The following is a 6,287-nucleotide window of genomic DNA, read 5'->3' as shown; positions in this document are numbered from 1 at the left end:
AAAGAGAGTGTGTGTGTATGTATGTGTGTGTGTGTGCGTGAGTGTGAGAGAGAGTGTTTGTGTGAGTGCACGAGAGAGAGAGAGAGAGAGAGAAAGAGCTGCAGAGATCTGAAGAGATGTAATTTATAGCCTGTGGAAATTGCAATTTGTTCTGTTCCTTCAGTTAAGTGTGATTTAGTCCTCTCTCTCACCTCTTATATACACACTCACACACACACCCTCACACACACACACACCCTCTCTCTCTCACACACACACACACACACCCTACTCGCATGCCGCTTGCAGCATCTCATTTGTTTTATTAATCAACCAGACTGGAGGGACTTCAGAGGCTTCCAAACTGCTCCCTCTCCTTTTCAGCAAACGCGGCGCACGCCACTGTTCCCCGTTTTTCTGGAGTGTATATTTTTCTCCCCTCCGAGTTTCAGCCCGAGCTCTCTCTTCCCGTCAGTCTCCTCAGACGAATCCCCGTCCCCCCCCCACACCCCCCAGAGCAGCTGTTGCTGGTTATTGATGACCTCATTAGAATGCCGCCTGCAGCGAACAGACAGACTTTGAAGGACTTTCCATACGCACCGGCGACACGCCACCATCATTGCTGCCACGGCAACACCCATCCGCCAGCCTGCAGAGTACCTTCCTCAGAGTCAGTGGCCATTTTAAACTCTGTTGATAACAACAATACAGGAGAGCCAGTGACTATTCTACACCCTACAAGCCACACAGTACTACAGGAGAGCCAGTAACTATTCTACATCCTACAGGCCACACACAGTACTACAGGATAGTCAGTGACAATTTTAAACTCCACAGGCCACACAGTACTACAGGAGAGCCAGTGACTATAGTACACCCTACAGGCCACACAGAGCACTACAGGAAAGCCAGTGACTATTCTATTCTACACCCTACTGGCCACACACAGTAACCCCACCCATCCCCACCCTCTTCCTCATAAGGCCGCATCCAAACCAATCCTCCAGTTTTACTCGTATGCTGAAATGATATCTTGGAAAAAACCATCCTCCTAACGTTTTCACACACACCACGCCCCCGCATCCCGCCCCCCCCAGAGTTTTTTTTTTTTCCTCATAAAGACGGGTTTTTTCCGTTGGGCGTTTGGACATGGCCGTTAACACAGCGCGGCGCGACGCGGTGATGTAAACAGGCTTTTCGCGGCTCAGCGCGGCGGCCATGCTGGTCTTAATCACGCGTTTAACGGTGCCATAAAAGGCCTGGCGCGCAGCACACAGGGTCCCAGCACGCCCATGAAAATCACGGTTTTGTTTAGCCAGGCAATCTGAAATGACCCGGATCCGGCTCCGCCCAGCACACCCAATAAGCATCTGGTCTTTTCCCTCGAACCGTAAACAGCATGTAATTGCATGGAATCACGCCTTTTCCATTCACACATCGAGCCTGCATCCAGGCGTCGGCCTACATCCAATGCATATCCGATACCTGGCTCTGTGAGTCATCAGCCTCCACAATGGTGTTCACACAATCATCTCAGACGAGAAACATGGAGTCTTCCTGAACATACAAATCTGATCTTGCCACTTTTTAAATTGCGCAGACACGCATCCAAAAATGTTCGGATCCGAAAAGCAAAGCCAATGTGAATGTTCAGGCTTGCTGTTGAGCCGAACTCTCGTGCGAGAAGCTTTCTGATGAAACAGGATTGAAACATTACTGATGACGGAGGTTTCTTTAAATAAAACGGGTCACGATTGATTCGCTCGTGAGCCCTGTCATTGCATTACGCTGCACGGAAAGCACGTCGATTGTTTCATACGCGTCTGCAATTATCAGCTCATTGCAGCTCCGCAAGTTGCAAGCATTCCTAAAGCCTTGCTCTCCAGTCACAAGGTGACACTACCAGACAAAAAATAAAAAAATAAATAAAGAAAAATAAAAAAGCAATAAAACCTCAAGCAACATCCAAAAGCCTGGCTGCAGCACAACCAGAAATAAAAAAATAAAAATAAAAATAAAAACACTTTGGGAGATGGACTTGGAAATCAAATCGCATATTAGGCCTCTCCCCTTGAAACTGAACGCACACCTCCAGGTTTTTAGCGAAACTAAATAACTAAAAACATCCCACAGGGCTTGTGGGTACAGAGGGGGAATATAGAAAACACAATTTTCACAGGTAAAAGCAAAAACACAAGTGCCCCATATCCTAATAGCAGCCTAACACAGGAGAAAGAACTAAGGCATTAAACCCCCACCAGTCAACCCACTTCTATTTCAAACAGTGTTTCCCCTCCACAGCATAACTGCCTTTGTAAAGGGTCTATTAGAGACACCTGGGCTGATTACCAATCAACCTCAGGTGTGCACACCTGTTGGCTCCGCCTGCAGTATCTGCTGCTGAAAGACCCCACGGCTGTTTAGAGAGGACAGAGGCCTCACACTAAAACGCCATGTGAACATTTTAAAAACATGAACAAGATTAAACTGAACACCTGGATGCACAGTGTTGTAGATGTGGCGACTTTGGAGGGTGATCATATAAGGCATATCCTTACATCCATTATCTATACCCGCTTATTCATGGTCCTACACGGGTGGTGCTGGAGCTGATCCCAGCATGCATTGGGCAGGAATACAGTCTGAACACTTTGCTTGTCCATTGCAGGGCACACACACCATTCACTCACACACACTCTCCATTTAGACTCACCTTCAACTTTGGACTGTGGGAGGAAGCCGGAGTACCCAGAGGAAACCCACGCAGAGACAGGGAGAACTCGCAAACTCCACACAGAATTCAGATTCAGGATTCAGACCTTCTTGCTTTGAGGTGACGGTGCACCACTGTGCCGTCCTGCATACATTCATTATTATTCCAAAAATGGTACTGGACCAACCAACGTTCACTGAAGCAATGTTCAAAAAGTTCCAGAATGTTCTGCCCATTGAATAAGGCCCAGGGGTAATAAGAGGAGGTTACGCCAGACTGTGACATTCACACACTGGAGACTGTCATTAGCTCCTGAAATAGCAAGCTGAAATGAGTCAGACTTTGATTGCAAGGACCACACATTTTTCTTGAAGACTTTTTTTTTTTTTTTTTTTGAAACTGCAATTATATCCTCCAAACCATGAGGGCGCTGCAGGCTTTTTCTGAAGCCAGCTGTTAAGCAATCAACACTTTTGCAGTTCCTTAATCATCTAAATGAATCATTACATTAGCACAGGGGTGCCCAATCTTATCAGCGAATTGCCATGTGGGTGAAAGCTTTTGCTCTAGCCAAGCACTAAAACGCTTGATTCAGTTAATTAACTAATAATGGTCTTCAATCAAGACTATGATTAGTTGAAGCTTGTGGTTTAGATCCAGGCGAGAACAAACACCTGCACCCACAAACCAAGGGTTTTCCTGTCTTATGCAAAACCCCCTGCTTTGAGGACTTACACCTTTCATCCACAAGCTCTTGAATTGGCCCTTAGTTGTACAATAGGTTGCATTTCTTTGACTGTTACCCACCGATTACTGCAATTTGGCTGTCTCTAGCAGGGCTGCCCAACCCTGTTCCTGGAGATCTTCCATCCTGTAGGCTTTCATTTCAACCCTAATATGGTGCACCTGATTCTACTTATTAGCAGCTCAACAAAATACCTGCTTAATGCGATGTGTTTTGTTAGGGTTGGAGTGGAAACCTACAGGATGGTAGATCTCTTGGAACAAGGTTAGGCAGCCCTGCTTTAGAGTCTAGTGTACATTAATCTGTATTATGACTTCATAAAAATATGAACAATCAACACACTGCTACCTCCAGGTTAGTTTCCATTATGACATCATAAGAGAAACCTAAAAAAGCAACACATTGCTCTTTCTGACATCATAAGAGGTGGCATACATTGATGCCTTGAATGTAAGAACTTAACAGATATACAAGTTGAACGTTAACACAAAGGTTCGGGGGAAAAACCAGAGATGGGTAAATTAAGTTTCATCAACTCAATAACCGAGAGAACTGCAATGAACTGTCCATCATTTACATGCTTGAATCAATAAAATAATTTCGCTCTCCAAACAAAACACACTTGGTTCAAATCAACGAGTGATTGAGGATATTTTCACTGCATGAAACCTTCTCCTCTGTTTACTGTGATGAACGTATGGCTGTACTGATAAACATACTGTATGGTAACGACAGATTTGTTTTTATTATTCATGGAACCTGACCCTCCAATCTACCTGATAGCAACAAGAGGATGAGTGACCTTCTTTGTCTCAAACTGGTCTCATGACTGCAGGAATTCCAGAATACTTTGGTACAAAGTGTATTAATATCTCAGATATACAGTGCGTGTCTGTCACCAACCCCAGCTACACCTGTGAGGTTAGAAAAACTACCTGCATTTCCACCAACGCCTACCAGAGACGCCGTCTTAAAAAATAACCGGTCATACATTTGGGCAAAATAGAATGCGCGCAGACTCAAAGCGAAGGTGATGATGTTAATGATTTAAACTTTTCAACTGTTTCTTTTTTTTTTTCTTTTAAAATAAAGCAGGAGAGGCATTCCGAGCATCTGCTAGGAACAAATTGGGTTAAATGGAGGAGGGAAAAAAAACATTTTCCCAACTGTTTTGCCTCTTGTTTGGCATCATTAGTGCTTCAGCTTCGGTATTAAAGACCGCTGTTATTAGGGCTAAATCTCGGGAGCTTGCTTCGCATTCCAAATCGCCGAGACTAATTAAAACTACACTCTCTTCAAAGGAGGAATAGGCTTTAAAGACCTCATTACAGTCCCAAATTTTTTTTTTTTTCCCAGTGTATGTTGGCTTACAATATTACTATTATTTTCTCGTTATTATCGCGGCTATTGTACGGAGACGAGCGTCTGTGTTAAAATCGCGAGAGACAGCCTCGCTGAAGAACAGCGGAGAGGATGAATACTTTTAGCTTAATCACCCGCCTCCCCCCCAGTAACCCGAGAGGGACTTCATCTCTTCGGCTCATGTACATAATTGTAATTGCGGAACTTGTTGCACGTCTGGCTCTGACGGGCGGCTAATTAAGTCCTCAGATTTGGCTCAGACTAAGCGCTGACCCCGCGAGGCTTCTGAACGCACGTATCGAGTTCGTGTTCCTGTTTGTGTTTGTTTGCTCCGCCTGTTTCTCCTGACAGCGGAGAGGAAGAACGCTGGCAGTAACGGCAGTAACGGCGAGCCGGTGAAAGACGGGAAGCAAGCGGGTCGTTTCAAAAAATAAATAAATAAACGAAAGAGAAAAAAAAAAAAAGCGCAACTCAAAACTCAAACCGCACTGCCCCCGCTGGCAACCAGCAGGCCGTTGCCCGCGTGCTAGCGTGCCAGCGCCCGTCAACCCCCCCGGCATGGGCAGCTGAGGGGGTGGTGGGGAGGGGGGGGGGTCTCTATACCAAAGCCCACCAACTGTCACTTCCTCATGCATTATTAATGAGCGGCTCGCGTTACAAAACGTCCGCGCGCGGAGCCCGTCCCCCCCCCCAGGGCCACGACGACAGAGACAGCGGGCCAAACCGTCTCCGGGGCAGTTTGTATGACACCCCCCCCCCCCCCCCCTCTCTCTTAAATGAGCTGAGGAGGAGCAGTGGGTGATTAGCCTAGTGACCGAGCAAGGGGGGGGGGGGCGTGTCTGCGTGCCACTCACACCACTGATCGCACCCACGAGCCCCCCCCCCCCCCCGCCCCTCACCCCCCAACCCCGTGCATTAACCTTTCCTTCAGACTTCTGATGATCAGGAGCCAAAATAAATTGGGAAAGACAAGTCCTCAGGAGTGGAAAAATGCGTTTATATAAAACTAATTCTACTGTGAGAGCAGAATTCTGGCTCCACTTAAAAAATATGTATAGTCAATTACATTTCATATATACATTTATTTACAGTTTCATTTCTGGTCTTTCAAAATTGCATTCACCTCCTGTATGTATGAGCATTTCTTGATGATTTTGTATGTAATTATTTATTAGAATAATTTTAGCAAGTTTTGTGGCAAACATATTGATTGTAACTTTTTGACTGTACTGACCGAGTAGTCTAATGCAGCCGTGTACACCTCAGATGCTGATCAGATGCTTTCCATCTGCAAGGGCGAGGAGGTTTGGCTGAGGTTCGCTCTCCAGCCAGGCAACGCGGCGAGGTGTGGAATCTCGATTGCGCCTTGATACAGAATAGCAAATCAGCTGCTTATGAACTCCCCCCCCACCCCCCTTTCCCCCTCTGGTTGAAGGTGCACTTCAAAGAGGCTCGCTGCAGGCAACGGGCAACCTTCGGATGAAACAC

The 6,287-nt window shown here is 46.2% G+C and overlaps 1 long non-coding RNA gene across 1 annotated transcript; it reads right to left on the bottom strand.

Moving 5' to 3' along the window:
• Positions 1-278: 278 nt before the first annotated feature.
• Positions 279-3,534, bottom strand: LOC135261270 (uncharacterized). Its single transcript, XR_010331867.1, has 2 exons — positions 2,693-3,534; positions 279-669 (listed from the first exon to the last, which is right to left on the bottom strand). It is a non-coding gene; the product is annotated as an uncharacterized LOC135261270 (long non-coding RNA).
• Positions 3,535-6,287: the final 2,753 nt, after the last annotated feature.

Source organism: Anguilla rostrata, chromosome 1 (assembly GCF_018555375.3).
Source record: "Anguilla rostrata isolate EN2019 chromosome 1, ASM1855537v3, whole genome shotgun sequence".
NCBI lineage: Eukaryota > Metazoa > Chordata > Actinopteri > Anguilliformes > Anguillidae > Anguilla > Anguilla rostrata.
Note: the sequence above shows the minus strand (reverse complement) of the source record. Positions and strands in the feature narration are given on the sequence as shown.